We start from the raw sequence: 27,544 nt of genomic DNA on the forward strand, positions 1-27,544 counted from the left end.
GGAGGTAAGTATTTGTACAGGGAAGGGATAAAATGGGGGCATAGAGATAGCTTTGGGTGAGGCTTTATGAACTTGAGGGGGGCTAGGGTTGGGAGAATGGGTTAGATGGCCCAAGGAGTTGGGGAGAGGGCTAGGGGGAACATTTGAACATAACATGGGAGATTGTCAAGTATGTGGTTGAAGCTATAATGTTGAGAAAACTCTTTAGAAAATACAATAAAGAAAGATTACCTGTTTATGATGCTTAAGGGGTGGCATTTGGCACAGGGGCAGGCTTCTGGGAATGTGTAAATGCTCATTTTTTCACAGTGTGTTACATGATTGGGTGGAGACCCATACAATGAGTGTGGAGGTATACCCACATCCTGGGGAGGACTGATGTCCTCCACAGATGGAATTGTGTTTCTTGAGAGAATTGGTGGCTCCCAATGGGTTAGGGCAGCCTAGCATGTCAAGCCCTCAGCATTGTTGCAAGTATCTGTGAATTTGATCCTTCAAGTGATGAAGATTGATTGTCACTGTGGGCCCTGAGAGAAAGGGGAGAGAGGTATAGAATAAATGGAATCATGGTAACTGGGGGGCAATGGACGTGTTCCACAAGATCATGCAATGATGGATATAGGACATATTAAATTACACCAAAAATGCATAAAAGTCTATAGGCTAAAATGTAAACCATAATGTAAAACATAAGGTAACTAAAAATTTAGAAAATTGTACAGTCTAAAATATAAACCATAATGTAAACCAAAATGGAACCATGTTTGAAAGCTGTGTTTCAATATCTGTACATCAGCTGAAGCAAATATAACATGAACATGAAAAAAGATCAATGTTGAGAAGGGGCAAAAGGGTTTGATGTTGGATATATAGGAGTCCCCTATATTGTATATGTGAATTACTGTGATCTAAAACTTTTGTGAAGACAAAATTAAAAATTACAAAAAAATAAGGGATGTAGACACTGAGGAAGAAATGAAAGAAATTGCCTTGCCACTGTACATATAGGACAGCATCATTATAGTGATGAAAGGCAAAATGTCAAAAACAAAGCTTTATAATATTTTTCATTTTTAATACCCCAATTTATTTTTACTTTATTTTAGTTTTTCTAAATTAGTATGCATTCTATTTCTTATCTTTAAATCCATCACTATATTTCATTTTCCTATTAATTGAACTTGGCAATGTATTAGGCTTCATTTTTAAGAAGTTTTGGACCACAGAGAGTTTCAACTATGGCAGAGGAAAAACACTGGTGTGGGTTGTTATTGATGGGGGGCACATGGTTGGGAGGGCTTTCTCCAGGGCATGTGTATAGGGTACATAAAAATGTTTGGATATATGTTGGGTATTTTCATAGTAGTTACAGTTACAAACAACAAATGAGGGAGTGCTGAGTTCCTAGCCAGGGGAGCTCTATCAAATTCCCCAATGGAACAGCAACAATCCCCCAAGTGCAACATCAGAGAACAACATAGAGGGATGGTCCAACAATGAGCCCTTGATGCTGATGACTATGCTTATAAGCCTGTGTGCCTGAAATATGAACTAGGCCTAGAGTTGCAGGGTGCCTAAAACTTAACTCCTTAGAGCCTCCATGTTGCTTAAATGTGCCCACTCTCTAAGCCAAACTCAGCATGTAAATGCATTACCTTCCCCCCAGCATGGGACATGACTCCCAGGGATGAGCCTCCTTGTTGCTGAGGGATTACTACCAAACACCAGCTGGTGGTGTAACTAGAAAAAGACCTTGAATAAAAGGGTCAAATCAGACCACCAGAATATCTCAGTTTCATGTATTAAAAACTGCTTTTTGACCCTGAATAAACAGGGGAAATGGCAAAGAAAAATGAGTTTATAAGGCTAAGAGTCTTTGAAAAAGAGTCGGGAGGTCATCAGAGGGGTCATGCTTATGCATGCCCAGAGACAGCCAAAGTAGATACAACCCCAGGTACTGGTTCTTCTGAGGGCTACAGAGACCCACAGGTTCTATGGTCATGACAAATGGCTCTGGAATTCAGTGCCATGTCAGTTGGCCCTACTTTGGAATTTGTGTTCCTGAGTGTGATGGAGTTGGACTCAGATGTGACCTCTCTACATATGTCCCTTCTGTCACTTTTTCTGAACCTGAAGTTGGTGCTAGGGTTGGTGTATACTCAGGAGACTTGAATCTCTGGACTGTCTATGTACCAGATGGGCCCTGAGACTCAGCAAACTTGCAACTCCTACCCTCTGGTTCATTGGACTTACACAGACCAGCTAACAGGGAGGTGAATATGGTCAACCACCACACCAGGGAACAGAGAAGGCCTACAACTGCAGGCAGAAAAATTGCATCTGTCATCCATGTGGAATCTAATCCCCCTCTCGATAAAGATTGGAATGGACATCATCATCCCAGGGTCCACAGAATAGAGGAATATAATACGGATTAGAGTGGACTTACCGATATTCTACTATGTCACTATTGTGACTATTAATGGAAGAAGTTGTAGCATTGATGTGGAGAAAGTGGCCACAGTAGCTGCTGAGGACAGGGAGAGGGAAGAAGAGATGTGATGTGGGGGCATTTTTGGGACTTGGAGTTGTCCTAAATGATATTGCTGGGACAGATGCTGGACATTATATATCCTGCCATAACCCACTGAGTGGACTGGGGAGCAGGGAGTGGAAACTACAAAGTAAACAATTATCCATGTGGTACAGCAGTGCTCCAAAATGTATTCACCAAATGCAATGAATGTGCCACAATGATGAAAGAGGTTGTTGATGTGGAAGGAGTAGGGTCAGGAGTCATGGGGGGTATATGGGAACCTCCTGTATTTTTTGAATGCAACATTAAAAAAAAAAAAGATATCATAGGAAAAAAAACACACAAACATCATAACAAGAAAGTAAAGTTCAATAGTGAACAGATAAAGGCAGTAGTTAGGGACAAATAAAACCGGTTCATGTTTACAACCTAATAGCTTAAGACCCTCCACTAAACCAACTACTGCTAGATAAAAAATACGAATATTTTATTTTTAACATATATTTCCAAATTATTTTTAAAACTCTAGCAATTTGCGTCTTACACTAATTCCTGAGCCAATCCATTTCCCTTGAAATTTGATCTAGTTGACTTGTCTAGCAGTTTCTGTTTGCATTCACTGTTTTGTTTTCACTGTGATGTTCCCTAAGCCTGAATTTGCATTAGTTCTGATTATATTTCATCTTTCCACACAAAAATGTGTCTCTGTCAATCAATGTGATCATTCATTCAGTTGTTAATTGATCTCCTCATTCTTAAAATATTTAAATTGTCTGAAGAAAGGCATTAGGAACACAGAGGTAAAAAAGACAACTATATGTCTTGCCTTCATGGCATTTATCTATTTTAGAAGTATACTTTAATTTGTATTTCCCTCCTGTTGATAAAAATATATTTCTGCTTCTATTATGGTTCTTTCTTCTTTAGCAATGACAGAATATTTTGGTTTGGTACATTAGTCCAATGAAACTGAGAGTAAGATGAGTAATGGAAATCACACAATTTGTCATCCGTGCTATTTTACTTGTCTGATTGGAGAACATGTTAAGATTTACAACTTAATCTTGATGTACTTGAAAATTAAAACTGATGGTTTCTTTGTTACTTTTCCTAAAGATAAGAATATTTGATAATTAAATATATACAATCTAAGAGAAATGAACTATTTATCAATACTATACACAAACTACTAAATCCACGTGTGTATGGATATGTGCATGTGTGCGAACCTAAAAGATAATTTCCATACATTAAAATTCAAAACCAAACAAATTAAAACCCAGGAAGTCATGAAGCCCGACAGAATATTTTCTTAAACATCCATATTAGTTCTTGACCTAAAAGCATCATAATATGAATCTAATTGGGGGCAGACTATTTGGGTTAATAATACTTGATCTCAGTAATTTAATCTCTTCAAGTCTCATTTTCCTGCATCATAGCTTGGGAATTGTATATGAAAGGAAAACCAATTATAAACTATAAAATATATCAGGTGTCCTGATTATAAATGGCTAATTCGTATTTAACAACATATATACTGATTTATCTATTGATCTTCTTTGAAAACATCTACATTTAAATGTACCTGGAACCTAAACAACAAACAGCTTCAAAACAGGTTTTTGGTTAGTGGGTAACTGTTTAAAAAATATATATACATATATATATACTTTTAAATTTTTTAAAATGATACTTAAATTACATAAATGTTACATAAAAAATAGAGGGGATTCCCATGTGCCCTACTTCTTACCCCTCCCACATTTTCCCACATTAACAACATCCTTCATTAGTGTGGTACATTTGTTACAATTGATGAACAAATTTTGGAACATTGCCACTAAGCACGGATTATAGTTTACATTGCAGTTTACACTCTCTCGCACATTTTTGTAAGTTATGGCAAGATAGATAATGGTCTGTTTTTCTCATTGCTGTGTCATTCAGGACAATTATCAAGTCCCCAAAATGCCCCAAATTGCACCTATTTTTCCCTCTCCCGCATGTGGACTCAGTTGTTTCCCTGCACATGGCCCTTCTGTTCCTTCCTTTTGAATCTATAGTTAGTACTAGAGTTGATAGGTGTATGTCCAAGAGACTTAAATCTTTGGACTGTCAATGTACCAGCTGGGCCTTGAATCTCAACAGAGTTGCAACACCTACTCTCAGTTCATTGGACTCCTCCAGGATAACTAACAAAGAGATGATGAAGGACAATGACCATCTCCAGGAACAGAGAGTATCTGCAACTGCAAGCAAGGCTGTCCCAAACATCTGCTTCATGGGATCTAAGCCCCTTCTCAGTTAGAAGTGGAGTGGGCATCACCATCCTAGAATCTTCAAAATTGGGGAATGAACGATGCACTAGAGTAGACCTATTGTTATTCTACTATAGGCTTACTGTGATTCTACCAATGGTAACTGCTTTTTAAATGCATTTTTATTTTGTTTCTATACTCATCAGCACTTAGATTCTTAGTCAACTTTATTTGCCTGAATAAACAAGATAATCTAATGGTCATGACCTGACCTAGAATCATCAAAATGTTTTCCAAGACCTATATATTTTAACTTTTTTCAGGAGAAATTTCTTCCTTGTCTAGGAAAATCGATATAATCATTCCTATGCTTTATTTTGCATCTTATTAAGTATTGCTTCTGTTTTCATCATTTTTTAAGTGTTCAGAAGTGATAAAATGATCGTTCTTTCTATTATTCTGAAAAACATTATTGACTAAGATGTTAGCCTTATGTCATCTTTCCTTTTGAGTATTCATTCCTAAGCCAATTTTCTGCTAAATTAATTTCAGGCTATCTCTTGGTATAACACAGTATCATTGATCATGCAGTTTTCTCAATTAGACATGCTGTGTCTCTCTATCCCACTGTTTTTCACCTCACTTATTGTACACACTGAAGATTTTAGAGATAATTATTTATTAATCAAAACACAGTTCTTTTGCTTTCCACAGTAAACAGATGGCAGTGATTTCTCTCCAATTAGAGCATGAAAAAATGGACATCTTGTACTCTACTAATACCAAAGTATGTACCATAAATGTAACATACTCTATACTTAGTGACTACAGCTATTTCCCTTAAGAAATAAAACTATTACTAGTTCAGATATCATAACTTTGTTAAATATTTAATATATTTGTTTATGTTGAAGGAAACTTATGATGCATGTGGGTAAACACAAAAATACATTAAGAGCATTTAATTGTAAACACTGAGTTGTTAATATTGTATGTTTCTATTCTGTAGATATTACACTGAGAGTTTTAGTCAAGTCAAGATGTTTATTTTTTGCTTAATATTTCTTTCAACCAAAAACTAAATTATTAGTTTTAAGAAGAAATTATTATTATTAAATGTTTTGTGAAAATCTGTTTTCTTACCCATCATTAATTCGCTGTTATCGATATATTACTTAAACTAAAAAAGGTTAATCTAATTCAAAATTTCAAAAAACATAATCTTTTTTCTTCCAATCTTTTAATCCCAAACTTCGTTTTAGTAAATGGGAGCCACATCCACCCTGCTACATAAGCTAGCATCTCTTTGTTTCCCAGCCTTCTAGTCAGATCCAAATCCAATTTTATTTGATGTTACCTTATGAATATTCCTCAATCTATTCATTCCTTTCCAGCTCTACAACTAATCCCAAGTTTTTGCCTGATATATACTCCCATCTCTTCTCCTTATATCTGTTCCTGTCATTTTCCATACTGTTTCTTACACTGCAGTTAATGTTGCAAATGCAAATTCCTAAAATTTAAATCTAGTCATGCCATTTACATTACTCTTAGTCTGTAAAAAGCCATACCTCCACTGATTTATATTACCCTGCATTATTGAACCCTTTCCTCTTTGGCTTCCAAAGGCATTGATTCACGTTCAGTTCCTTCAACTTGCCAAATTATACTTTGCTTTCTCGCTAGGATACTCTTCACTTTTTCTCACTCTTCCTCTACCTCTACCTTTCCAAACTCCTCTCTTTCTCTCCTCCTGTTTTAGTTTGTTAAATGCTGCTCAAGCAATATATTAGAAGTGGGTTTGGTTTTTATAATAGGAATTTATTAAGGTAGAAGGGTACAAGGATGTGAAAATGCCCAAATCAAGACATATTTAAAGAGCAGGCTTATGTCTCATCCCTCCTCTCTGCACTGCTCCACTGATTCCAGCTTCTGGTGTCTCTCTCAACCTTTTGGGGTTTTTGTCTATTCCTATTGTAGGTGATTCTGGAGTCCTCTTTCACATGACAGAGTAAAATGTTTGCTCTATTTCTCGAGTGTTTCTGTATGTTTCTCTCATTTATATAGATAGAACTCCAGCAAGAGGGCTGAGACCCACCCTGGGTCACACTTTAAAGAAGTACTCCAAAATCCCCCAAACAGAACCCAATCCATTCAAAGGGTCCTCCCCACAACCCCAGGAATGGATTAGCCCCAAGAACATGAACTTTTTTGGGAATCACAGTCTCACTTCCTTTGCAACTTGGGTCCATTGCTATTTCTCAAGAGAGCCCATCATGTATGTTCTGAGTTAGTTACCACATATCATATGTGGTAAATACAAATGAGTCTTTGATTAATGTCTCATGTCATCCTCTTCACTGAACTTTAAGCCTCAATAGGACACAAACCATGCCTGAACTGCTCATTCTTATGTCCTTAATAAATAGTATTAATCAATCAATGGAAAGTTTTGTGACATATTAATATGCCATTCAAACTCTAGTTGTAAGGAAATGGAATCTAAACACCAATGAAAAAGGAATTCTTATAATTTGTTTTTGTTCAATTTGGGATGATCAGATAATTGTATGATTTTAAATGCATATGACTATACTATTTCTAATGCTACTTCCTTGAAGTAAACATTTCCCCTTTGTTTCTTTCTAAGAATCCCTACAAATTCCAAAAGAAAATGCTTATTCCCTTGGCATTCTGAATTGCAATTTGATCACTGACAATTATTTTTACACAGTTATTCAACATATATTTAAAAAGTGATATTATTTTCATTACAAAATGAATATACTCTCTTTTACTTCAAAAATTTTGTCTTCAAATGAAACTACTGGATTTACTGAAGTTTCTTTCAGTTGAATAGTACCATGATGTCTCTATAGTGTTGTAAGATAGTAGTAAAGCAAAATTTCTAAAGCAACTTGTATGTAAAATTCTTTATTCCTTTTAATATCAATGATAAATGAATTTTGAAATTATTGGCTTGTATTTTCTTTGTGAGTATACTGATACCACATATTTCAAAAACAATCGTTTTGCGATAAAATAATTATATGCTTAAAGAAGAAAGCTAGGAAAGAAGAAAGCTAGGAAAACAGAAATGTTAAAAGAAAAAAATAAATACACAAATATGAGCTCTTAATTTAGAAATAATTACTCTTAATTTTTGGTCAAATTTTTCCTAAATTTTTAAATTTTCCATATCTGTAATATTTTGCTACATAATCACAGTAATGCATATTTATGACAATTTAACAATAAAAACTATAAAATTATAAAATCAATATTTTGCTATTATTATAAGATAAAATTCTGTATACCCTACTATTTATAGAGGCCAAATATAATACTTAAGAATAGATGCTATGAATTTAATACACTTTGTTATATACTTTTTTATATGCTTAATATACAAATGAATAATCAAGATATCTAAATTCTCACTATTTTAGTATTGATGTAATGAATATATCTGTCTCTATATTTTTAACCAAATATCCAATTTTTTTCACATATACTTCAAAATTTATTCATTCTAATTGTAACAGTTAATTTAATGAATAGCTTAATTCTCATTGAAAAATAATATGATTTTGCAATAATCATAATCTAATCATACTTTTATCAAGGTAACATTTTCAAAATGGGGATGAAGAGTGGAATAAAAGCTATATTTATTTATTTATTTATTTGTAAGGATTTATTTTTATTTATTTCTCTCCCCTTCCCCCCATCCCCCCAGTTGTCTGTTCTCTGTGTTCATTCGCTTTGTGTTCTATGTCTGCTTGTATTTTTGTCAGCAGTACCAGGAATCTGTGTCTTTTTATTGTGTCATCTTGCTGCATCACCTCTCAATGTGTATGGTATCACTCCTGGGCAGGCTGGATTTTCTTTCGCATGGGGCAGCTCCCCTTACAGGGTGCACTCCTTGCATGTAGGACTTCCCTACGTGAGGGACACCCCTGTATGGCACAGCACTCCTTGCATACATCAGCACTGCACATTGGCCAGGTCACCACGTGGGTCAGGAGGCCCTGGGTTTTGACCCCAGAACTCCCAAGTGGTAGGCAGATGCTCTATGCATTGAGCCAAGTCCTCTTCCCAAAAAGCTGTATTTAAATTTAGCCTATTTGTCTATCACTTTTTCCATTTTTTATTTAAAGATACATAGATCACACAAAATGTAAGCTTAAAAAATATAAGAGGCTTCAATACATCCCACTCCCCACACCCCAACTCTTCCCACATGGACAACTTCTTTCATTAGTGTGGTACATTCATTGCATTTGATGAGTACATTTTGGAGCACTGCTACACAGCATGGATTATAGTTTATGTTGTAGTTTATACTCTCTCCCAGTCCATTCAGTGGGTTTTGGCAAGATATATAATGTCCTGCATCTGTCCCTGCAATATCTTTGAGGACAACTACAAGTCTCGAAAATGCCCCAATATCATACCTCATTTTCCCTCTCCCTGCCTGCAGCAACTTCCTATACCAATGTCTCCAGATAAATGATATAATTTCTTTTTTGCTAGAGGACATCGCCAACCCAGGGTCCTCAGGATGGAGGAATAAAATATTGATTAGAGTGGACTTGCTGGTATTCTACTATAAAATTATTGTGACTATTTGTCTATCATTTTTAAAGTCCATTTTTTAAAACATTTTTCTCATGACATTTATGGCTGATTAATTTTGAAAGATGCAAAAGAAGACATCATTTTCTTTTTTCACTTTTGATAATACATGACTTTTGGAAAATGAATCATTCAGTGTAAGGTAAAAACTAACCCAACCAAAATTTAGACTATTATTTTCTAAGTTATACTTCTAATTACCTGGAATTTAATCATATACTATGATCCTAGTACTTACAGGATACAAGGTTTTTCTTTAATCCGCCTTTAGACTGCGGTTAGACTTCACATTATCTTATCATGCTCTCATATCAAGGTAACATATTGAGCACTATTCCAGATAGGTTTTGGGGTAAATAAATATTAGTTTCCCACTAAAGAATCAACACTGGCAATTTGGAGATGTTTACTTAGATGTATAGCCTTAGATTTTGGTAAATTTATAAAACTATATATAAATCAATGTTATTTAATGCATCAAATTCTACTATTTATCCAAAAAAATAGGGTGCAATTAAAAGACTATAATAGCATAGGGCTTATTCATATTTGATATAAAGCTTGGGCAGAGAAGTCCATTTTTAAATCAAAATCAAAGCCTCATAATCTGAAATCCATATGTGCATACTGCATAGATAATTATTATTACTTTTTCCCCAATCATTTCTTCATTCATATCAAAATAATTTGTATTGATTGTAGGGTTAATCAGCTTCTGTTTCATAGTTAACAATCACCAAAAGTCCTATATTTTCAGCATTAGTCATTCATTTTTCCTTATGGGTCTCCCTGTTAACTGAGGCTTTTCTGCCACTTTTCCTTCTTTTGTGTCTATCCATATCTGAGATGGTGTGTCAGTGGCCACATGGAGCAGATTATTATACAGGAGGTGAAGAGGACACAGAGGGTTGAATGGAACTATGTGACGTATCTTAAGGACACTCAGAAGTGGCAAAAGGATTCTTCTCCCAGAATTTCAAATATATGTATATATATATATGTGTATATGTATATGTATCAACGCACATATTTTGAATATATATAGATAATATACACTGATTCTTCTTTTAATATATATTGGTTTCTAAAGGCATGAATTGAAATATCACATATACATTTAGGGATTTTTAAAAAAGATTTTATTACGGTAGAGTGTATTAGTCAGCCAAAGGGGTGCTGATGCAAAATACCAGAAATTGGTTGGTTTTTATAAAAGGTATTTATTTGGAGTAGAAGTTTACAGATACCAGGCCATAAAGCATAAGTTACTTCCCTCACCAAAGTCTATTTTCATGTGTTGAAGCAAGATAGCTGCTGACATCTGTGAGGGTTCAGACTCCTGGGTTCCTCTGGGCTTACCTCTTGTGTTTTCTCCACAAGGTCAGCTGTAGACTATGAAGCTCTGTAGACTTTGCCTCTCTCCACAAGGTCAGCTGTAGACTTTCAGGTGAATGGGGCTTCAGTTTAAGACTACAGCCTCAAACTCCACATCAAAACTCCAAAATTAAAAGCCCTCAACTCTGTCCTTTGCCATGCCTTTTATCCATGAGTCCCCACTCACCACGGGATGAGAACTCAATGCCCTAATGACATGGCCCAATTAAAACCCTAATCATAATTTAATCACACCCAGGTACAGACCAGATTACAAACATAATCCAATATCTATTTTGGAATTCATAACCATATCAAACTGCTACACAGAGCATGTTGTTCAAAGTATGCATAAAAACACAGGGGTCAAGTAATAGAGAGAAGCACACATAAATTTTTGACATAAATTATTGCATTTTTTCCTGTGTATATCTTTTTTTTATTAGAAAAGTTGTGCCTTTACAAAACAGTTATGTATAACATACAGGATTCCCATACATTACCCCCACCACCAACACCTTGCATTGTTGTGGAAAATTTGTTACAAATGATAAAAGATCATAATCAAAATATTACCACTAACTATAGTCCATAGTTTACATTTGGTATATTTTTTCCACAAACCACCCTATTATTAATGTCATGTATTAGTATTTTATATTTGTTGTCATTCATGTGAGAACATTCCCATATTTGCACTGTTCACCACAGTCCTTTATCCACCATAGGGTTCATTGTGTTATACAGTTCCAGGACTTGTACAGTCCATCCCAAATGTACATTCAGTGGCTCTCGTTTTCACCAGAGTTGTGCTGTCATCTCCTCAGTCAAAATTAGAACATTTCCATGCCTCCAAGAGGAAAAATCCCATACCTTCTTTTGCCCCCCTCCCATTGTTGACCCTTCCCATTGACATAGTAACTTTGTCGTTTCTACAAATATATTTCAGTGTTATGGTTAACTATAAACCATATGTTATAGTAATTGTATTTTCCCATGTATCATCATATTCTTAACACCTTGTAATAGTGATGTACATTTGTTTCATTCATTGAAGAACATTCTTGTATTTGTTGTATTAGCCACAATCCTTATCTACCACCTAATTTACTCTTACATGGCCCCTAGATTATCCTCTAGCTTTCTTCCAATTAACATTTACATTCATAGACTACTCCTTTCTGCCACTGTTACCTTCATACACATCAGTAATGATATTTATACTCAGTACAGTGTTACCATTGACTATCCATTTCCACAGTTACAATCAACCTTATTAACAATTGTGTATACATTAATCATCAGCTCCCCCATGTCAACCCTAATTCTTCCTCTTATTAACCTATACTCTAAAGTTGCTCAGCATATCTAGTTTATATCAGTGACACCATGCGATATTTGTCCTTTTGTATCTGTCTTATTTCACCCAACATAATGTCCTCAAGGTTTATCTATGTTGTCATTTGTATCCTGACTTCCTTTCTTCTTACAGCTGCATAGTATTCCATCATATGTATATACTACATTTTGTATATCCATTCATTGGTTGACGGACACTTGGGTTGTTTCAGTCTTTTAGCAATTGTGAATAATGCTCCTGTGAACACTGGTGTAGAAATGTCTGTTCAGTTCCCTGCTTTCAGTTCTTCTGAATATATTCCTAAGAGTGGGATTGATGGATCATATTGCAATTCTATATTTAGCTTCCTGAGGGACCATGGAACTATTCTCCATAGAGACTGTACCATCTTACAATTCCACCAACAGTGGAGGACTGTTCCTACTTCTCTACATCCTCTCCAGTATTTGTAGCTTCCCATTTTTTTTTTTTTAATAATGGTCATTCTCTAAGATGTGAATGATATCTCTTTGTGGTTTTGATCTGTGTTTCCCAAATATCTAGTGATTTTGAACATCTATTCAGTGCTCTTTGGCTATTTGTATTGCCTCACCACAAAAATGTCTATTCAGGTGTTTGCCCCCCTTTTTTTTCTATTGGATTGCTTGTCCTCTTATCATTGAGTTGTAACATTTCTTTATATAACATGGAAATCAAACCCTTACAGATATGTGCTTTTCAAATATTTTCTCCCATTGAGTAGGCCACCTTTTCAATATCTTGACCAAATCATTTGAGGCACTAAAGTGCTTAATTTTGAGGAGGTCTCATTTATCTTTTTTTTTCTTCTTTTGTTGCTAGTGTTTTGGGTGTAAGGTTTAAGAAACTACTGTCTACCACAACATCTGGAAGATATTTTCCTACATTTTCTTCTAGGATCTTTTTGGCTCTAGCTTTTACATTTATGTCTTTGATCCATCTTGAGTTAATTTGTGAATAAGGTGTGACATAGGGGTCCTATTTCCTACTTTTAGCTAGTTCTCCCAGTACCATTTTTTGAATAAACTTTTCTGGCCCAGCTTTGTGAGTTTGACTGCCTTGTCAAGATTCATTTGAACATAGATGTGAGGATCTATTTCTGAATTCTCAATTTAGTTCCATTGGTCAATATGTCTATCTTTATACCAGCACCATGCTGTTTATACCACTGTAGCTAAGTAATATGCTTTAGTGTCAGGAGGTGAGAGTCCTTCAACTTCATTCCTTTTGTAAATTATTTATTTATTTATTTATTTTAATAAATTGTCTTTTTTAAAGGTACATAAATCATAAAAAAAAGTTACATTAAAAAATATAAGAGTTTCCCACATACCCCACTTCCCACCCCCCCATTCCTCCCACATCAACCACCTCTTTCATCATTGTGGCCCATTCATTACATTTGGTAAATACATTTGGAGCACTGCTGCACCACATGGATAACAGTTTACACTGTAGCTTATACTCTCTCCCAGTACATTTAGTGGGTTATTGGCAGGATATATACTGTCCAGCATCTGTCCCTGAATATCATTTAGGACAACTCCAAGTCCCAAAAATACCCACATATCTCATCTCTCCTTCCCTCTCCCTGCCCTCAGCATCTACCTTGGCCACTTTCTCCACATCAATGCTACAGTTTCTTCCATTACTAGTCACAATAGTTCTATAGTAGAATACCAGTAAGTTCACTCTACTCCATATTTTATTCCTCCACCCTGGGTTGGTGATGTCCACTCCACCACTATATTGAGAGTGGGCTTAGATCCCACATGGTTGATGGATATGATTCTACTGCTTGGAGTAGTAGGCACGCTCAGTTTCCTGATGTGGTGGTTAACCATCTTCATCTTCCTGTTAGCTGACCTGTGCAAGTCCAACAAACTGGAGAGTAGGAGCTGCAGCTCTGCTGAGGCTCAGGGCCCAGCTGGCACATGGCCAATCTTCTTTTTAAACATATTTTTGGCTATTTGTGGCCCCTAACCCCTCCAAATAAATTTGATAATTGACTTTTCCATTTCTGAATTAAAAAAGGCTGTTGGAAGTTTTATTGGTATTGTATTGAATCTGTAAATCAATTTGCTAGAATTGACGTCTTAATGATATGTAGTCTTCCAACCCATGAACATGAAATGTACTTCCATTTATTTCAGACTTCTTTGGTTTTTTTTAACAATGTTATGTAGTTTTTCAGATATAGGTCCTTTATGTTCTCATTTAAGTTTATGCCTACATATTTGATTCTTTAAATCACTATTGTAAATGGAATTTTATCTGACTTCCTCCTAAGATTGCTTATTTGCAATGTATATATAGAAACACTACTGACTTTGCATGTTAATCTTGTAACCCACCAGATTGCCAAACTTGTAGCTCTGCTGCTTTAGTAGTTTTTTTTTTTTGGCGGATTTTTTGTGTGTGCGTGTGATTTTCAATGTATAGGATCATGTCATCAGTGAATAACTAAAGTTTTACTTCTTCCTTTCCTATTTGGGTAACTTTTATTTATTTTTCATGCCTAATTGCTATAGCTAGAACTTCTAGTACATTATTGAATAACAGTGGTGACAGTTTTTCTGGTCTCAGCAGGAAAGCTTTTAGCCTGGGTTTGTTTCAGTCTTTAAGCAATTGTGAATAATGACCCTATGAACATTGGTGAGAAAACTTCTATTCGCATCCTTGCTTTCAGTTCTTCTGAATATATTTCTAGTAGCAGGATTGATGGATCATATGGCATTTCTGAGGAACCATGAAACTATTCTCCACAGAGGCTGCACATTCTTATATTCCCATCATCATTGGAGGGATATTCCTATTTCTCCATATCCTCTCCAACACTTATAGTTTTCTGTGTTGTTGTTTGTTTGTTTGTTTAATAGTGGTGATTCTATAAGTTGTGAAATGGTATCTTGTAAAATGTTAGCTGGGTTTTTTTCATTTATGTACTTTATCATGTTGAAAAAATTCCCTTTTATTCCTATTTTTGAAGTATTTTAATCAAGAAAGGCTGCTAGATTTCATCAAATTCCTTTTCTACATCAATCAGAAAGATCATGTGATTTTTTCTCTCCAATTTACTAATGTGATATATTACACTGATTGAATTTCTTGTATTGAACCATCCCTGCATACCTGGTATAAAACCCACTTGATCATGATGTATAATTTTTTTAATGTGCTTTTGGATTTGATTATCAAGTATCTTGTTGAGGATTTTTGTGCCTATATTCACTAATTTTTTTTTCACAGTATCTTTATCTGATTTTGGGTTAGGGTGATATTGGCTTCAGAGAATGAATTTGTAGCATTCCTACTGTTCAAATTCTTGGAAGAGTTCAAACAAGATTGGTAGAATTCACTGGTGAATCCATATGGTACTGAGCTTTTCATTTTGGGAGGGTTTTGATGACTGTCTCAGTATCTTTACTTATGATTTATTTTTTAGGTCTTCTATTTCTTCTAGTCTGTGTAGATTTTTCATGTGCTTCTAGGAATTTGTCCATTTTGTCTATGATGTGTAGTTTAGTGGTATACAGTTGTTCATAATAACCACTTATGATCCTGTTTATTTCTGTGGTATCAATATGAATTTTTCCCCTCTCATTTTGATTTTATTTATTTACATCTTCTCTCTTTTCTTCTTTGCCAGTCTAGCCAAGGGCTTGTCAATTTTGTTGATCTCAAAGAACCAGTTTTGGTTCTGTTGATTATCTCTCCCATTTTTATTTTCTCACTTTCATTTATTTCTGCTCTAATCTTTATTTCATTCCTTCTCCTTGTTTTACTCTTTTTCTAGTTTCTCCAAGTGTACAGTTAGGTCTTTGATTTTAGCTCTTTTTTCTTTTTTAATGTAAGCATTGAAGATTATAAATTTCCCTCATAGTACTGCCTTTGCTGCATCCCACAGGTTTTGATATGTTGTGTTCTCATTTTCATCTCAAGGTAATTTCATCTTTTGTAATTTTTTCTTTGATGCAATATTTATTTAAGAATGTGTTGTTTAATCTCCATATATTTTTGAATTTTTCCTTTTCCTGGCTGTTATTGATTTCCAACTTCATTCCATTATGATCAGAGAAAGTGCTTTGTATAATTTCATTCATTTTAAACTTATTGAGACATCTTTTGTTACCCAACGTATGTTCTGTCCTGGAGAAGGATCCATAAACACTTGAGAAAAATATAAATCATACCATTTTAGGGTATAATATTTTATACATGTCTGTTAGGTCTAGTTCATTTATCATGTTATGCAAGCTCTCTATTTTCTTATTGATCCTCTGTCCAGATGTTCTATCCAGTGGTGAGAGTGGAACATTGAAACCTCCAATTAGTATTGTAGAGAAGTATATTTCCCCCTTCCATTTTACCAGTGTTGTGTCTTATGTATTTTGGAGCACTTTGATTAGGAACACATAAATTTATGATTGCTATATCTTCATGGTGAATTGCCCCTTTTATTAATATATACACCTTCCTTGCCTCTAATAACATCTTTGCTTTTTAAAGTCTATCTTATCCAATATATGTGTAGGTACTGTGTATTTTGTTTGTTTGTTTGTTTTTTGTTTTTGTTTTGGATTATTGAATGCATGTTATACCTCTTCCCAACCATTCCTTTTCAACCTATTTGTATCCTTGGGGCTAAGATGTGTCTCTTCTAGACATCATATATATGACTCAGATTTTTTAATCCATTCTGCCAACCTGTGGTTTTTGATTGAGTAGTTGAATTCATTAACATTCGATGTTATTACTCTAAGAGCAATACTTACCTCACCCATTTAACCTTTGACTTTTATATGCCCTATCTTATTTATATCATTCTTTTTACATCTTAGTTATTTTGCTGATAATTCTGTTTTTTCTAGACTCTCTTCCAAGCCTCTTTTTTCAGCCTTTTTCTTTCATACAGAAATCCCTTTAGTATTTCTCATAGGGTGGATGTTTTGATAAGGAACCCTTTAAATTTCTCTTATCTGGGTATATCTTAATCTCGCCTTCATTCTTGAAGGTCAGTTTTGCTATATATAGAATTCTTGTCTGGCAGCTTTTCCCTTTCAAAATTTTAAATATATCGTACCATTGTCTGCTTGCCTCCATGGTTTATGTTGAGATATCAGCACTTATTGATGATTCCTTGTATGTGATGACTCATTTTTCTCTTGCTGCTTTCAAAATTCTGTCTTTATCTTTGGCATTTGACATTCTGATTAGTATGTGTCTAAGTAGTTTTTTTCAGGTGTATTTGTTCTTCTGTCTGATTGCAGAAGGCCTGTCTTCTAGATCACTAATCCTTTCTTCTACATCTTCAAATCTGCTGTTTTTGCCTCCAATGTATTTTTTTATTTCACTTATGGTGATTTTTATTCCCATAAATTATGTTATTTTCCTTTGCATGCTTTCAATTTCTTCTTCTCAGTCAGTGACTTCATAATATCTTAATCTCTTTAGCTATCTTATTGAATTTATTAAGGAGGTTTATTTGAACATCTGTAATTAGTTGTCTCAATTCCTGTATCTCATTGGAGGTTTGATTGATCCATTTATGGGCTACTATCTCCCTGTTTTTTAGTTTGGCTTGTAACTTTGCTGGTGTCTCAGTATCTGATTTTCTTGATGTGTTTTCTCTACGCTCAGGTTTTCTCTTTAGCCTAGGGCTTTCTTATTCTTGGCTTCATGCTAATGTTCCTCTTTGACACTTGGTTCAACTTATTTTAGACCTTTTTAATGGCTTGTAGTTAACTAATCAGAACTTTTCTTCTTATTCATTTGATTCTTGCCCTGAGTATATTGTACCATTTTTAAGATTACATTTTTTATGAACAAATTTCATCTGCAGGAGAAAGTTTCCCTTCCATTATTCCTCCCCTGGGAATGTTAATCTGTTCTGATTATTTTTTTATCTAACTAAGCATTTTTAACACTCCTTTTGTTTTCTTTAGTCCCTATTCCCTGGAGGGCTAATTTTGGTAGTAGGCTCCTCCAGGAAACAGCTTTCCCAGATCTGCCTTCCCTGTCAAAACTGACCCTGGGATCCACACATGTGGTGCTAATTGTTTCCAGTGTGCCCAGGGGAATAGAACTGAAAGGTAGCCAAACTTATCTCTGGCCCTCTGAATCTGCACTTTCTTGACATGTCCAGCAGGTGGTGCTCTTCAGCCAAATTTTCTTTGCAAAAGTGGTGCTATGGCTTTAATTCTCGGCCACCTTAGCCCCTGGCAGGTGCAGAATTGAGACTGAGACTGCTAGCAGTCCTAGATGAAACTGTTGCACAGATCCCAGTTCCTATGATTTATGTTCTCTAATCAACCATCACAACCTTCACTGGAACTTGCCCCTCCCCCCACCTTTTCTTGGGGAAGAGCCACCTTCAACAAGGTGTTTCCCACCACTACATGAAGGTAATGTGTCTCTAAATCCACCCCCAGGCCCTCTTCTGCCTTTGATTTCTTCTCAAGCTAATGAGTCTGATTGATCTCCATCATGATAACAGGAGCAGCTCTATTGAACCGCTCCTAGTAAAACTGGTGAAAATTTTAAGAAAACATTTATCATAAGACCGAAATGTGCTCCCCAGTGTGCTCCTCAGTGTGACAGAGTTAGACTCAGCAGTGGTTTCCCTGTGCATGACTCTTCTGTCCTTCTATTTGAACCTATAATTAGCACTAGAATTCGTAGGTGTACATCCAAGAGACTTAAATCTTTGGGTTGTCCATGTACTAGCTGAGCTCTGAATGTCAATGAAATTGCAACACATACTCTCCATTTCAATGGACTCACCCAGGACAACTAACAGGGAGGAGATGATGGACAAGCAACATACCAAGGGACTGAGTGTACCTACAACTGAAAGCAAGAGAGTCCCTTCCATCTGATGTATGGGATCAAAGCCCCTCAATTAATGCTGGAATGGGCATCACCATTCCAGATTACTCAGGATGGGGAAATGAACTATGGAATAAAATAAACTATTAGTATTCTACTATAGGCTTATTGTGATTCTAGCAATGGAATAAATACCATTGTTGTGGAGGCAGTGATCCATGGATGTTCTGGGGTTAGGGAGAGGGAAAAACAGATGTAATAGTGGGGTATTTTTGGGGACTTGAAAATCATCCTGAATGACAATACAATGACAGATAGAGGCCATTATATATCTGGCCATAACCCACAGAGTAGAACGGAAGAGAGCATAAACTACAGTGTAAACTATAATCTATGCTTGGTCGCAATGCTCCAAAATGTGTCTATCAATTGCAATGAATGTACCACACTGATGAAAGATGTTGCTAATGTGGGAAAATGTGGGAGGTGTGGGGAGCAGGGCATATGGGAATCCTCTTTATATCCTCTGTAACATTTATGTAATAGAAGTGTCTTTTAAAAAAAAACTGTGGAAAAAAATAAACCAGGATGTATATATTACAACAATAAAAATAAAAAAAGTGATGCTTCCATAATTTGTGAAGCTTCCTTTTGTCTATTTTATAAATTTGAAATAAAGTTTAAAAAAACAAGCAAAAAAACTAAAACAAAAAAATAAAACCCCAGGAAATGCTCATAAATGGAAGCAACAAATGAAGAAATACCTGTTAAGAATATTGATGAAAATTCAGTAAGAAAAGCAAGAGGGTGTGATACATGAACCAAACTGCTTCCTCTTTTCTCACTCTTAGCTCAGTGAGATGGAGTCTCTGCTCCATATTGCTGCAGCCAAGATTAGCTTCCCTTTCTCCTTAGCCCCCAGTTGGAAGACTTGCTTCCTGGCAGAAACAAGACTTTGGCATTTTCATCTTCTTCCCAGCTACCTATTGCTAAGGCTGAGTCCTGGGTGAGTACAGAGGAGAGGTGGGGGTTCCCTTCTTCCACCATCCCCCAGTCATGGAATAGATGCTTTACCTTGGGCATGATACATTGGCAAAACTGGGTCCTGATTGCTGAGACAGTGGCTCTATACCAGAGAAGACAAACTGAGGAAAGCTCAGGCAGCTGCCCTTCCCTCCACTGAGCACTCAGAGCTTAGAATAGAGCTGTCAGTCAGAGAAAAGCTTGTTCTGTCTCCATCCTTGACTCTAGAGACCAGAATCAGAGATTTTGCCTGGGAAGCAGGCCATAAAACAGATTGCTCTTTATGTCTTCCCAAAAAAGCTGACTGACTTTGCAACAAAATATGGAGAGGTTCAAACACAAGGGCCTGCTCAAGAACAGTAGAACTTGTGGTAAAGGGCAATTTGGAAGAGATCATTGCTTCAATGAAGATACAGCCTAGACTGTAAGCCAGCTAGTTTGCAGAAGACAACTTAGTAATAAAACAGCAGGGAGGAGGGTTTCTAGGGTCAGAACAAATATGAAAAATGGACCACTGAGACAATTATTAATACTTCAAAGGAAGCACAATTTGATTAGTTGTAAAGCAATTTATATCCCAGGCATTGTCAAAACAATGCAGCAATCAGCCAACAATTAGTGGAGTTTTCACAGCTGGTTATGGGCAGGGAAAGAGAGAAAGAGAGCCGTACCATATTCTATGTCAATACTTGTGACACAGGGTATGCCCAATTCTCTGAATCCCTGAGGATCAACAGCCAAGGCTCAACACTGGAGTGGAGTGGAAATAGACTTCACTAAATTAATCTAGCCTGTCACTAAAAAATAAGTAAAAACAAAGCACCAGAGGGATAGATCAATTTTAACATTTTGCAACATTTGCCATAGCATTCTATCTATCCATCTCTTTGTTTCTCTAGTTAGAAATTCATTTTATCACATTTGAGTATAGACTGTACACATCATGCTCCTTGAACACTTTGCCATGCACATTTTCTAAGAAATCATTTTTGAAAAACAGCTTTGCCATATATAGAATTCTTGCATAGACAGAATTTTTTACTCTCAGCACTTCAAATATGTCATCCACTGTTGTCTTGCCTCCATGATTTCTGATGAGTCCTTGATACTTAACCTTATTGATGAGCCCCTGTATGTAACAGGTTGTTTCTCCCTTGTGACTTTCAGAAATTTTTCTTTGGCATTTACAGTTTGATTATACTATGCCATGGCATGGTTCTTTTGGGGATTATCCTGTTTGGATTTTTAAAATTATCTTGGATGCCTAAAATCATGTCTTTCAATACATTTAGGAAGTTTTCAGCCTTTAAAAAAAAATTTCCTCTGCCCCCTTCTCTCTTTCTTCTCCTTCTGGGATTCCCACAATTCATATATTGGTAAGCTTTGTGGTGTTCCACAGGTTCTAAGACTGTTTGTTTTTCTTCTTTCTTTCCTCCTTCTGCTCTCCAGACTGAATGATTACAATTGTCTTATCATCAGATTCTCTGATTCTTTCTTCTACCAGGTCTGATCTGCTGTTGAACCCATCCAGGGAATTTTTAATTTCTATTACTATAGACTTCATGTCTGGTTCCTTTTCATAATTTTGATCTCCCTATTGATATTAGTTTTATGTTCATTTATCAAATTTTCTTGATTACTTTTAGTTCTTTTTTCATGTTTTCCTTTAGCTCTTTGAGCATATTTAGGACAGTTTTTTTTTTTTAAGTCTTTGTATGCTATATTCCAGGTCTTGTCCTCCTTATTGATGGTTTCTAATGCTATAATCTTATCCTTTGCAAGGGCCATCACTTCCTGTTTCTTTGTATGTTTTGTAATCTTTTGTAGAAACCTGGATATTTAGATATTTAAATGTATTATCACTGGAATTTAGACTCTGATCTCTCTGTTCTTTGAGCCTGTATCTGGCTAGTATTATGACAGTGCTTCCCTTGAATGACAGAAGGTAACAAAAACAAAAAAGAAGTGAAAAAAAAGAAAACACCTTTCTTAGTCTTTGCAGACTAAATTGTGCAAGTGCTCTCCTTTCAGAGATGCTAGCCTCTTTTTTAAGAGAGTTAAGTGGTAACTCAGAGTCATTTAGATTTGTACATTTCAAATGCACCCAAAATAACTTAAAGAATAAATCATACTCATCAAAATACATGATGAAATTTTGAAATATTCTGAAATTTTGGCCAAACTTTCACAAAGTATTTCTATAGTTCTTCAATGTGTAATGCTTAAAATGGCTTTCATTGTATGTCCCTCTTAAGAAATGAATCTAATTTTCATTTGACATTTTATCAATTTACAGAATAAATTTTCTTCATTCTTTCAACACATTTATTGATTGACTGCCAGGTGCCTGGCAAACTATGCAGAGTTTATAATGGTAATTAAGATAGGCAAAATTCAAATTATAAAAGAAATTATATTCTGGAGGGTAATAAGAGCATTGGGATAATCAGGAAAACGTGAAAGTCTTTAGAAATTTTTAAATAATGTGCTATACTCAAAATTTTAAGAACCCAAAAAACCAAGGTGGTATTAGAGAGAAAAATGACTTACGAAAGGCCCTTTGGATAAATAGAATTATCTTTGAAGAGGTGACATTTGAATTGAGAAAATATATGACAGGAAGGAGACTATCATGGGCAATTTGAGATAAGAGCACCCCACCAAGATACTAAAGGAGTAGCAAGCATGACATGCTGGAGGATGAAGAAACTAGTAAGACTGGATCAAAATGAGAAAGAGAAGGGTGAGACATGGATGAGGTCAGAAAAATGTGGGACCCAAAATATGTAGAGATTTAATGCCATGATAAATAATTAAAAATTGATTAACTAAATCTAATAAGACATTTATTAAGTATGGAAATGGAATGATTAAATTTACATTAAAAATAACTTCTCTTTGGTGAATAAAAGGCAGGAACCACCCTAGAAGCCACGACAAGAAGCTTTTACTGTATTTTATTCTTAGATTTGGAAAGAAGTGGTTTCAGGAAATATTTTGGAAGGAGAAAAAGCAGGACTTTTAGGCATATTGAATTTATAGGTGTATGATAGAAAAATCAAAATCTCTCCTAGACTTTGATATTGAGCAACTATGTAAAATGTTTTGCCATTTACTAAGGTGAAAAACTTTGATTGGAAGTAGTTTATATATGTATATATATATTCTACTCCCCAATGAGAGGTGTTTTTTTTTCATTTATGTGTTTGTTTATTGTGTTTATACTGGGACCTCATACATGGGAAGCGTGTGCTTGACCACTTGAGCTACATTCACTCCCCAGCAGTAGTTTTAACAAGGTGATAAAGGCATAGGAAACCATGAGTTATGTTTTGAAATGTTAAATCTGAGATTACTGTCAACATCCAAGTTGAGATATTAATTTGAGGCATATAAAATTGACTTGTTTGGTAAGCTAAAATTAGCTAAATATTAAATTCATATAATTCCACCACCTAATAGTATGTATTTATATATTAGTCTGGAGTTCAAAGAAGAGTTCAGAGTTAAAAAGAGATATTTGAGTGGGATTTTTATATTGATATTATTTATAGCCTCGGAGCTAGATGAGATCATATACAGAAAAAGTGTAAATATATAAACAAAACTATTCCTGCACTAGGGGCATAATATTTACAGATCAAGAAAAGATGGGAGGAGACTTCTGGGAAGACAGCAGACAAAAAGAGAAGAGAATCTCTTCTCTCTCAGAAAAAACAGCCAGAGGACAGGCAGAAATGGCCTAGAAAAAAATCTTCTAGGGCTTAAAACATCAGGGGAAGGCTGGACATGGCCCAAAAGAGAAAGGGAAAAGGAAAAGAATCATGACAGCGAAACTGTGATTTAAAAGCAGCAGCTGCTACTGTTGGCATCCTTTGCCACATTAAAGACATTTTTGAATTGTTAGGACTCTGGACAGCTCCAGAAAAGGGGGCTCAGGGATCCACCCCACTACCCCCCCCTCAGGAAAGGGGAGAAAGTGGGACACAGCCTACGGCTGACTCAGCCTTCGACCCACAGATTCGGTCTGCTGTGTCCCAGGTATCCTTCCAGGCTGGTTGGGGTCACGCCATCGTTTGCCTTGGGAGCCAGCTCCGGACCAAATAGTTCCAGGACTAAAGAGAGCCAACCCTCCCAAACTCCCCCTGTACTAACCAGAAATGCTTTTTTGAGCGTGCAGAGGGGAGTGGAATTATTTCCTACTAGGGAAAAAGGAGGAGGATAACAAAAAAGGTTGAAGAACTGTCTCTGAAAAAGTTCGAATTACAAGGCTCTTAGCCTCCAGGCAGGAACATATTTCACATTGATTCAGTCTGGGTTTTAGCAACACACTCCTACAAAGCATTAAACTGAGAGAGCTCTAAAAGAGTGCCGTCTATTGGCAGAACATGGAAGTGCATATGAGGGAATTAAAAAATAAGAGAAGCTTTTTCTGGCCTTCCTTTCTGGCCTTCCTTTTTTTTTTTTAATTTAAAATGTTTTTTAAATTATATTATTTTAAAGATACATAGATCACAAAAAAAGTTACACTAAAATATGAGATTCCCTTATACCCCACACCCCATACCCCTACTCCTCCCACATCATCATCTTTCATCATTGTGACACATTCATTGCCTTTGGTAAATACATTTTGGAGCACTGCTGCACCACATAGATTATAGTTTATATTGTAGTTTGCACTCTCCCCCAGTCCATTCAGTGCATTATGGCAGGATGTATAATGTCCAGCATCTGTCCCTGCAATATCATTTAGGTCAACTCCAATTTCAGGAAATGCCCCCTCATCACACTGGTATTCTACTATAGAACTATTGTCCCTCTGGCAATGGAAGAAATTGCATCATTGATGTGGCCACAGTGGCCACAGTAATTGCTGAGAGCAGGGAGAGGAAAGAAGAATTAAGTCCACTCTAATCCATATTTTATTCCTCCATCCTGTGGACCCTGAGATGGTAATGTCCACTTCACCTCTAAATTGAGAGGGGACTTAGATCCTACATGGTTGATAGATGCAATTCTGCTTGCAGTTGTAAGTACTCTTGGTTTTCTGGTGTGGTGATTGACCATCTTTACTTCCCTGTTAGCTGACATGCATAAGTCCAACGAACCTGAGAGTAGGTGTTGCAACTCTGTTGAGGCTCAGCACCCAGCTGGCACATGGCCAGTCCAGATATTCAAGTCTCCTGATTATACACCAACCCCAGAGCCAAACACAGGTTCAGTAAAAGTGACAGAAGAGGCATGTGTAGAAAGGTCACATCTGAGTTCATCTCCATCACACTCAGGGGCACAAATTCCAAAGTAGGGCTCACTGACAAGGCACTGAACTCCAGAGCCATCTGCCATGACTGTAGAACCTATGTGTTTCCATAGTCCTCAGGAGTACAACTGCCTGGGGTTATATCTACTTTGGCTGTCTCTGGTATACTGTCTTTATAGTCTGCCTCCCCAAGGCCCTTGGAATTGAGTCTACAACTCATTCCTGGATCCAGAGCCCTGTTTTGAGTAACTAACAGGGACAATCCTAAAGACCCAGGTTGAACCAAGAATCAAAGAACAGCAGTAACACACAGCCTCCCACCACTAAATACCTATGAATGAGAGAGAAATTGAGCATCTGAGTAAACTCACCATCCTAATCAGATGCCTAAACATCAGCAAAAATTATGAGCCATACTAAGAAAATGGAAGACCTGGCCCAAGAAAAGGAATATATCAAAGTCCCAAACAAGACACAGAATTTGAGGCAACTAATTAATAAGATGCACACAAATTCCCAAACTCAAATTAATGACTTGAAAGACAACATGACTAAAGGGATAAATGATATTAAGAAAACACTGAGCAACCACAAAGAAGAATTTGAAAACCTGAAAGTAGCAGAGCTCATGGAAATGAAAGACACATTAGAGGCATACAAGAGCAGACTCAAAATGATAGAAGAAAGAATAAGTGACACAAATGATAAAACAGTTGAAAGTGAAGAGAGGAAAGAAGGAACAAAATTGAACAGAGCCTCAGGGAGCTTAATGATAACACAAAGCACAACAACATAAACAACATATGTGTCATGGAAGTTCCAGAAGGACAAGAGAAGGGAAAAGGGCCAGAAAGAGTATTTGAGGAAATAATAGCTGAAAACTTCACAGCTCTCATGAGAGATAAATTTACATGTCCAAGAAGCACAGTGTATGCCAATCAAAATAAATCTGAATAGACCTACTCCAAGACACATACTACTCAGAATGTCAAACATTCAAGATAAAGAAAAAAATTTGAGAGCAGCAAGGAAGAAGCAAACAATCACATACAAGGGATGCCCAGTAAAACTTACTGCAGATTTCTCATCAGAAACTGTGAAGGTAAAAAGACAATGGAATGATACAATTAGAATGCTGAAAGAGAAAAACTGTCAACTGAGAATTCCTTACCCCACAAAATTGTCCTTTGAATATAAATGTGAGTATAAAACATTCACAAACAAGCAGAAACTAAGATGGTTCATTAAAAAAAAATGCACATTTTCAGGAAATATTAAAGGGAGCCTCAGAGCCTAAATGATAAGAACAGGAGGGAGAGGCTTGGCAGAGAGTATAGAAGAGACAATAGCAGAATGGATAATCGAAGAGTAAAAAGATAGACAAAAATAAGATATGACATATGAAAACCAGAGAATAAAATGGTGGAAGTAAATAATCCATTTATAATAATATCAATGAATGTATTTGGATTACACTCCCCAATCAAAAGATATAGGCTGGCAGAATGCATAAAAATAACCATGAGCCATGCATCCATGCACTACTTAAGAGACTCACCTTAAACCTAGGGATACAAATCAGCTAAAAGTGAAAGGTTGGAAAAAGATATTCCACACAAATAGTAATGAAAAAAGAGCAGGGGAGCTATGCCAATATCAATCAACACAGACTTTAAATGCAAATAGTTATGAGATACAGAATGCCATTGTGTATAAATAAAATAAACCCACTAGGGAGATATGACAATCGTAAATATCTGTGCACCTAACAAGGCTGCCCCAAAATGAATGACAAAAACTCTGGCAAAATTGAAGGGAGAAATAGACATCTTTACAATAATCACTGGAGACTTCAACACACTACTCACATCATTAGATAGAACAACCAGGCAGAAGATCAAAAATAAACAAAAACTTGAACAGTATGATAAATGAGGTAGACTTAAAAGACATACAGAACATTGCACCCAAACTCAGTGGGTTATACATTCCTCTCCAGTGACCACAGATCTTTCTCCAGGATAGACCACACGTTAGGTCACAATGCAACTTCTAATAAATAAGAAAAGATTGAAATTTTACAAAGTACCTTTTCAGATTATAAAGAAATGAAAATGGAAATCAATAATAGGACATTAAATTTGTAAATGTGTGGAGCATAAACAACACACTCCTAAAAAAGCAATGTGTCAAAGAAAAAATTGCAAGTGCAATCAGTAAATATATTGAGACAAATGAAAATG

The sequence above is a fragment of the Dasypus novemcinctus genome, chromosome 14 (genome assembly GCF_030445035.2).
Source record: "Dasypus novemcinctus isolate mDasNov1 chromosome 14, mDasNov1.1.hap2, whole genome shotgun sequence".
In the NCBI taxonomy this organism is placed as follows: domain Eukaryota; kingdom Metazoa; phylum Chordata; class Mammalia; order Cingulata; family Dasypodidae; genus Dasypus; species Dasypus novemcinctus.